This window comes from Parasteatoda tepidariorum, chromosome 3 (assembly GCF_043381705.1).
Source record: "Parasteatoda tepidariorum isolate YZ-2023 chromosome 3, CAS_Ptep_4.0, whole genome shotgun sequence".
Lineage (NCBI taxonomy): Eukaryota > Metazoa > Arthropoda > Arachnida > Araneae > Theridiidae > Parasteatoda > Parasteatoda tepidariorum.
In genome coordinates, this window is record NC_092206.1 from 4,548,526 (window position 1) to 4,557,954 (window position 9,429).

Sequence of the window (9,429 nt, forward strand, 5' to 3'; positions counted from 1 at the left end):
AACATCAAGTGTAATCCACTACAAGTTCATAAAAATTTATTTGTACTTAAATGGGTGAATAAAAAGTATTTTATTAATGATTTGAAGAAGATATAAGGGAGAGTGTGAACTCTAATAATAGGAATTGAAAAAGAAATTTAAGATATAACTCAGTCTTACTTCATCAGGTACAAAATCATTATTTTTTTCAATGACTTAACATTCACATCCTGCAAATAAAATGTAAAGATTAATTGATGAGGTTGATTTGAAACCTTATGACAAATTAATAACAAAATGTACAAAGATGAGTAATAAACTAAATAAACCATTTTGATGTACACAGTAAGTAGTATTTTTATATTTAGATATGGTAAAATTTTTAATTGAAAATACTATTTCAGAAATTGAAAAATGAAGAAACTTTAGCAAGTTTTCTAAAAATAAATAAATCAAATAAATAAAAATCCAATATATGCTTAAAAAAAACTAAATGAATACTAAAATCATTAATCTACAAAATTGTTCTTACAGAAAATTGTAATGGTGTAATGAGCTTGAACCATTTTGTTGCAGATGGAAGCATTTTAATGTAGTTGTAACCAATTTTAATAATTATCTGTGGTAAATTTTTTTAACATAAAATTTTTTTGAGAAAAATGGGGAAATTATAATAATTGAAATGTTTCATATAAAAATAAAACAATAAAAACTAAAGAATGTGAAATCCATACATAACCTAAACAAAAAATAAAATAAATAATAAACAAATGAAAAAAAAACCTACAGCTTTACTACAGAATGCATATAATGAATGGTTTAAAACCATTTTAATATGAACAGAATAAATCAATGATTAGAAATATGGTAAATTTTTTATTGAAAATATTGTTAGAGGAAAATTTTAAATAGTGGTATGGTTTCCTTAAAAAAAAATAATAAATAAATAAATATAATAATAGTTGGAATCAAATCTTAAGTTGAACTGTTTGTACCTAATAAAACTCTTAAGGTGCCCAGTTATATACTTTCTGTAACTTAAATTTAATAATTTACTAGCAAAGAATGCCTAGGCACTGTATATAATGCCAAGAACTAGATGACAATGCATGAAACAAATCACATTTCAAACATTTCCTAGGGAATTTTGTGGAATGCCAAGAGAAAATCTGGCAATGTATTAAATTCCTTTCAAATGTAATTCATATGTAAATGTAATGTAATTCAAAATTTCCTTCAAGCCTACCATGTTGAAACACTTTTTTTCGTATTTTTGATTTGAAAATTTTACTTCCCTAAATAAGGAAGGCATAAATTTTGTTTCGTAAAACTTTAAGTTTATATATTTTTATTTCAATTTTTTTAGTGGCCCTCTCATTAATTCTTCAGTATAACATTTTTAAGGAATGCACATCATTTGCACATAACAGCCTTATCAGGACCTTTTTGTATACCTTGCATTAGTCATTCTATAGAATGCCTAGGGAAAGTATATAATAATTCTCAAATTTCATACTTTGTCAAAAAAAAACGTCAAGCATGATATACAAGTATTTTATAGAATAACAGTGTTTCATATTTTCTTTGACAATTCATATGAAGTCTAACCAAAGCTAGCAGTAATGTAAGCAGAGACTGGTAAAACTCAACTGTTTATTAATTTAAATATTAATATTTGAAGAGAGCATCAAATCTGAGCAAAATTGGTGCATTTTGATTTTTATATTAGGAATTATGCTGTAGGAAAATTGCTTTTCTTTTCCTTTATTGATTCAAAGTTCTTTGGGAGCTAAGGCCTTCTTTAGAATTTAATTCCATTCTACTCTTTTCTTCACTAGTTTGGTTCTATATAAGCTAAGTTTGATTCTATATAAAGAATATTTAACTAGAAACATTTAAGGGCTCCTCAGATGCCCCAAGTTTGGAGATATTACTTGGAGAGCGAATTTATTGCTTGTTCATTGGAATTGTATTTAAAAAAAAAAACTGGAAGTTTAATTTATTAGAGTTACATGTATTTTATCATCAGAATGGTAGTCAAGTTTCGCTGAATGCCATGTCAATTGCGAAAGTTTTGAACAAACACGCCGTGCTGCTAGCAAATCTAAATCATTTTCCTGTAAAATTTGAGAAAAAGTTTAATTTATGTCATGAAGAGTTAGAGAAAAGGGGACATATCTCTAAGTGATAATGTGGATTTTTTTTTAGGGACTAACTTAAAAAGTAAGCTACTGGTCAGCCCTCAAATAAATAATTTCAACCAATTGCAAAGAAGTCTAATATTTTTTTTTATGTTTTTACTTTTGTCTGCTCTTTTTCCTTTGATTTCTTGAATTCTAAAGATTTTTTCCAGGACTTTGGCTTATTTGTGTTCCCCAAATTTGAACAAATCTCCACCTGTGAAGAAAAAATATTAATTGCAACTGTAAATTTGTGATAAAAAATAATTTACAATAATTTTAATAAATAATCTTAAATAATAATAAAATAATTTTAAAAACCACATAACTAACATAATACTTTCCACATGACTAACATCAATAAGCATTGAAATTATAACATCAAGATTACTAAATGTAGATATACTAATTCAAGGTGTGAACTTATTACAGAAAATTTTCTTCAATTAAAGAATTTTTAAAACATATGTAGATCAAGGTTAGTTATTTAACCAAAGATATAAGTATTTAATTTATGTTGAGTAAAATACATTCAGGAAAAGAAAATCCCAACACCAAGAAAAATTTATTGTGGAGTAATGAAATTTCGGCAATGCCTTTGTTTCAGTAACATATTTAATTTATTAAAATTTCAAGATCATAGGTTAATGCAATTAAGAGAATAACCATTTCAAATGTGAAATACAGGTACATTAATAACTGGTGTAACCACCAGAATTTTGAATGCAAGCATGCATTGTGTCATGCAGATGCTGTACGTCATTTTGTGGAATGGGGCACCATCCCTGTTGCACTTAGTCAGTTAATACTTAATACAGAAATAGCTAATGTTAATCGTGGATGACGTGTCCCATATGTGTCCGATTGGTGCAAGATCTGGTGATCTAGAATGCCAAGGCAACATGTTGACATTCTGTAAGAGCATGTTGGGTTACAACAGCAGTATGAGGATGAGCATTATCCTGTTGGAAAATACTACCTTGAATGCCGCTCATAAATGGTGGCAAAACAGGTTGAATCACCAGACGGACGTACAAATTTGCAGTCAAGGTGTATGGAATAAGCGTGAGAGTGCTCCTGCTGTCGTAGCAAATTGCTCCCCAGAACATAATTCCAGATATAGGCCCAAAGTGTCTAGAAACTCACCTGGCCTCCTTCTAATCTATATACAGCTATCACTAGCACCAAGGCAGAACCGACTTTTATCAGAAAACACAATAGATCTCTACTCTGTCCTCCAATGAGTTCTAACTATTGGCAAAGAACTGGGAAATATCCTCTAGCATGGTCCGAAGACATACCATCCTAGTTTCGATCCTCTGTGGAAGGGAATGATCCTTTGCTTTTTCACCCTACCATCCCGAGCACGAAGTCAAGTGCTTTACAGTAAAACGGCTTAGCGAGGACCAATATCGACCACCCTCAATATGTTTGGAGGCTGATCTAAGTGATCACCCATCTGATATATAAATGATCCAATATAGAGAACAAACATTTTTGAAATATATCGAAGTATTAATAAATCTCGTGACGGCCAAAATTTAACCATTTCTAAGTTGGACTTTATTTATGTCAATGTTTCTTTATTGATGTAAAATGTACTCATTGATATAAAATGTATTCATTGATTTTAAGTACCAGGTACTTTAACACACAGTCAAGTACCAGGTACTTTAACACATATTTTTTGTAATGTTAAGTATAATACAAATAACTATGTCAATTTGTTTATTTAATAGTTCCATTATTTTTAAAACATATTCTAGTTTATTCTAAAATTGTGTAAAGTCAAATGAATTTTTATTCCCTTGTTAAAGAAAAATCAATTAACAACATAAACTTTGCTTTCTAAAATTATTTTGAAAAATTTGCAAAAAAAAAACATTATCATTTTAAACACAGCTGCCAACACGGAAAGGAAAAAATCGAGTAGATTTTACGAAATAATATAAATTTCAAGATAAATGTTGCAAAATATACTAAATATTTTACATATAGGAAATTTTAAGAATTATCAAAATAGAAAAACTGCAATATTTTTCAGTTATGATTTTACATTAAATGATCTTGAAATGTCATGTATTATGTTTATTCATAATTTTGAATAGTAATAGGCATTCATTTCATCAAAGATTTTAGATAGGCATTCAACTGAATTTTATAAATGAGGCTTGCTTTATTGTGTAATAGTGACACTTATTTAAATATTTAAACAAGCAATAATCTTCATAAAAATTCTATTTCAATGGGGATTTTTTAAGGAAAATTTACTCAATTTTAGGGAATTTTTTAAAATGTACAATAACCAGAGGAATTTTTATTAAACCAGTAGACCAGAAGAAACTGGTAAAATTCAGTAGAGTTGGCAGCTATTAGACATAGCTGCCAACTTTACCGGATTTTACCAGTATATTTCAAATAAAAAAAGTTGAGTTCCAAAAAAATAATAGGCCCTGAGAATTTTTAACATCCCTGTTTTCAAATACAAAATACAGAACATCATAAACATGGATACAGGCTAATCTCTACTTATTTCACTCATTAATATAGTCTAATTAATTTCAATAATGTATATTCTAATAGATCAAGATGGCAAAAACTTATTGGGAAAGCCTGTCATAGGCTGTAGTGCCCAAGAAGAAGAAGAATATATATTTTGGCGAATGTAACTATTAGAATTTAGACCTAAGCCTATTCAGGTTTTCNATATTATGTTATTTACTTATTGGGATGGCCTGTCATAGGCTGTAGTGCCCAAGAAGAAGAAGAATATATATTTTGGCGAATGTAACTATTAGAATTTAGACCTAAGCCTATTCAGGTTTTCATTCATTTTGGTGTATAATAAAGTTTATAATCAGGGTAGGGGTTTTGGACAGGACATAAACTGCCTTAAACTGTCCAAAACTGCCTTAAACTGTCCAAAACGTTGAACATTGTTAAGAGATAAAAATCTTGTATATGTAACCATTGTACCCTTAAGGCAGAATTTTTTCGAGCTATCTGTGACAAAACTCTCTAAGAATAAATATCTTTCTGCAAAATACTTTTAATAATAAACATAAATGTAACTAATTTAAAATAACCAAAGCGCTGTGTTTACAAAAAACAACAACTATATAATCTTTTTTTAATTGAACATGTAATAATTTTTTATTCTAATATTATGGGTGATATTCTCGGTTTTTGTTGAGGGAGGGGGAACGCCCAAATTATTTTCTTCGCAATTTGTAAATAATCATCACAATAAAAAAGTAATTAAAAATCATGTAATCTGTGTAGTAGTAATTGCCGAAAAAAGATCGACGATGAAATCTCGCGAATCAAACTCCTCAAATGCGTGCTTCGTTTCGAGATTAGGTTGTAACATTATTGTATAAAAAATATCGAATTTAGAAACTATGGAGAAATCAATAGCAATAACTGCCAAAAATTCTATAAAATTATTGCCCTAAAAAGTACATACTCAAATGCACGATTCGAATTTTCCATATTGCTTAAAATATATCGGGATATTTAAAAACCACATGAAAATCAATATCAATAATTTTCGCAAATACAACCAAAACATTATATTGATGTGCCATACTATCCGCGAAAATTGAGAGCACCAAAATGTGATTATCTAAATGCATGATTAAAATACTATGTAAATTTCTGTAGAAAAGAGAAGTATATATATATTTTTTACTTTTCAAAAGAAAAATCTTTCTGCAAGAACTCTGTAACTTTCTGTGACAATGTCACCGTTCTGCTGCGATTCTGCCACGGGCCATTGTATACATAATATTTACATTTATTAATAAATGTGTGATACTTTTCATACAATTTAAATTATTAAAGGCAAATAATATGCAATAGGAAAAGATTAATAACATTTGAAACTGCACAATTCATTGAATAATAAAAGTGAATACATTACCCATTAAATATGCTTTTGATACAGATAAATTATGTTTTAGCATAAGGATAAATAAAGCAATATTAGAAATAATAATAAACTTTTTTAATAAAACAAACACTTGTCTTCATTTCGTTACTTGATCAAAAATTAACTTTTTACAGGGGTCTGTCCAGGCCAAATTTACCACCATTTAGCAGTACCTTAACAAATTTAACTTTAGGAAAAACAATAGTTTCGCAAATTACTCCTTGTTAAAATTTTATTTTTGAATCCCGTACGAAACGATAAATCCATATTTTTATGTTGATTTGTTAATACAATCTTTCCGAATTATGTTTAAATTTTCACAAAAAAGGTACCTCTCAGAAAAACCTAGAGAGACCTTAGTTTTATTTTTCATATCATTTTTTTCAAACTTGTGACATAATTTGAACAAAAGGGTTTTGAACAGTTTTGGTCTGGATGGTTTAAACTGTGGATTAATCCATTCTGTCCTAAACCTTGCCAAATCTGTTTATAATTGCTATTTACTATGCTTTCAATTGAGTTAATATAACACATTATTTTAAAATCATGGGAAGTTAAACTTTAAATTTGATAATCACTACAATAAAAAAAGTAAGAAAATAAACATAATAGGATAAATACCTGGATTTTAGAAGTATGAAAAAAAGTATTATGAAAGATTTTCTTAGCATTAGTTGCTTCCTTTTCAGTTTTACATCCAATGAAGGCAAACTGCGAAAAATTAATTGCTTGTTATACTTTAATTGTAAGTCTGTTATTTCACCTTCTGCCGAAAAAACCTCTTCTAATTTCTTGGCAGTAATCTAATTTTTTAAGAGAGAAATACATTTTTAAGTAACAAAATAAATTTATTATAAACTTTATGTATAACTTTTTCTAGGAAATGACCAAAAAAAAAAAACTTTATAATACTTTAGGGAATGAATCAATGAAGGAATGAATTTGATTATCAAATTCAGAATCAGTGAATAGAAAATCAATAAAAATTGTAAAAAACAAATGCAAAAATCATAAGAATAATCAGAAAATATATTACAACTTAAGTAAAACTTTAAAAAAAATAGCCTTAAAATTATTTTTATAAAACTAGTGACGCGTAATAACAAAAAAAATCATATCTAGTAAATTTTTTAAATAGATTAAAAGTTTTATAATTATTTTTTAAAGAGTTTGATCTATCAAAAACTAGATATTATAGCTTATAAAGGAATATTCTTAAATAATTAATAACATGTTTTATGTTGAAATAGAATTAAGTTTCCATACTATTTAGTAAAAAAATAAGATTATTTTAATTTAAATTCCTGTGCACTTCATATTTTAGATTTACATAGAAGAAATTTTAAACTTAATACAGTGCACCTTCACAGAGCTAAACCAATTGGAAAATAAAATAAATAAATATATTGTGAGGAAGAAGAAGAGAAAAATTCAATCGACATAAAGTAAATTGTTAACTTACATCTTTAGGTAAATTTTTTACAACTATTCGAGATATATCTAAAATGAAAGAAAAATATTAATATTGTAGAAAATGGAACAGTTAATATACTTTATAATAACATAAAACTTAAAAATATTGCCTTAAATTAATATATTCCATAAAATTTATTGATAATAATTCTTTAAGGCCTACCAAAATAAAAAATAAAAAACGTGATTAGAATGTTTACAAACATGAAGCACTTCAAACACGGTCGCGAGCAAGGCAAACATTGTACAAGTTTTTATTTGAGTTTTGCTTCACTAAAGATCCATCTTCAATAGGTGATCACAACGCTCGACTACGTCATCTGGGGAGAAGGCCGGTTCCATGCTTTTGTAGTACGCCCGAAAAGAAAAAAGAAGAAAAAGACTATTAATGTAAACTGCTTACAGTGAGTTGGAAAAAAAGATATATCACCCTAAATAACTTTTGTTTTAATGAATAGTAATGCTTTAAATAAGCCAAATTATTAGTATATCTATTTCTAAAATATGTCATTAGACACCAAAGTGTGTTTTCTCTTAGTAAAAATATGACAGATTTGGATTTTTAATTCTCAAAACACAAAGTAAAGGGTATTCTAAATTTGACACTGAAAAATAGTGGAAAGGATAAATTGTAAACACATAAAGCACAAATTATTTATTATATTATTTAATTGGCAAAATAAAATGAAATTTAGTAAATTAAAGAAAAAAACGTAGAAAAAATAATTATTAATAAGTAATAATTATTTTAAAAACGAGTGAAAAATATGTCAAAAAAATTTAAATATATAATCTTGTAAATCAAGAAATAAAATTTTATAGAAACTAAACAGTTTATAAAGATAAATTAATATTAATGGAAACTTATATTAATGGAGACTAATATTAATGGAAACTAATTTTAAATGTTTTAACAGTAAACTAAATTTAATACATAAATTAATGAAATAAAAAAAAGAGTTGCTAATACGTAGAATACAAAAACTTAAATATATTATTTAAATTCAAGTAAATTGAAATCTAAAAATTAAACAAGTAAATATACTAAATAACTAAAATGTAAAAGTAGATAAAGTAATACTATTATAAACTTATGTGAAGTGTACTAATACTTAAATTAAATTCATATATAAGTAATGTAAGAAAACACTTTTACATGCAAAAAAAAAACATTAACATATTATTCATAAATCAAAAAATGCTGTAATTGCATAACATTCAAAAATGAAGGTATACGAGTATTACCATTCATTAAACAATATAGATCAAATTCTACAATTTACAATGTATATATATATATATACAAAATAAAATTAATTAAACAGTAAAAAGGAGAAAAGTATTAATATAAATTTATGCTTAAATTTTATAACAAAAAAAAAATGCAATTTACAACTAAAAACATTGATTGATAATAACCTGTACTAAACTAAAAGTAATTAAATATAAAAAAAAACGTAGTTAACAAATTAAAGTCTAATATAAAAATATATATTATTTATACAGCTAAAGATAAAATCTGTAGACAGAATAATGTACGAAAAAATCAAAAAATCAATGTATGTTACAAAAGCAAAACACAGATTAAAGTGAAACTTTTGCATAAATAAAATGAAGAAAAAACTTGAAAAGGCATTAAACGAAAAGAGAATTTTGTAAATAACTCAAAAAAGTGTATTAAAATAACTCGACAGTAAATTAATTAACAGATATTACAGTTTTGAAATAATATTAAAATACAAAAAGATATTATCTAAAGGCATGAAATATAAAAACGAGAATAATAAAATATGGATTAAGTAATAGAAAATCAGAATTTCGTAAATCACATCAAAAATTTACTTGGAAGCTAAAATTAAATGAACA

General features: G+C 26.4%; 1 long non-coding RNA gene across 1 annotated transcript; it reads right to left on the bottom strand.

Annotated features, from left to right (window-relative positions):
* Positions 1-106: 106 nt before the first annotated feature.
* LOC122272768 (uncharacterized) lies at positions 107-7,657 on the bottom strand. Its single transcript, XR_006227269.2, has 4 exons — positions 7,553-7,657; positions 6,712-6,893; positions 2,281-2,376; positions 107-209 (listed from the first exon to the last, which is right to left on the bottom strand). It is a non-coding gene; the product is annotated as an uncharacterized lncRNA (long non-coding RNA).
* Positions 7,658-9,429: the final 1,772 nt, after the last annotated feature.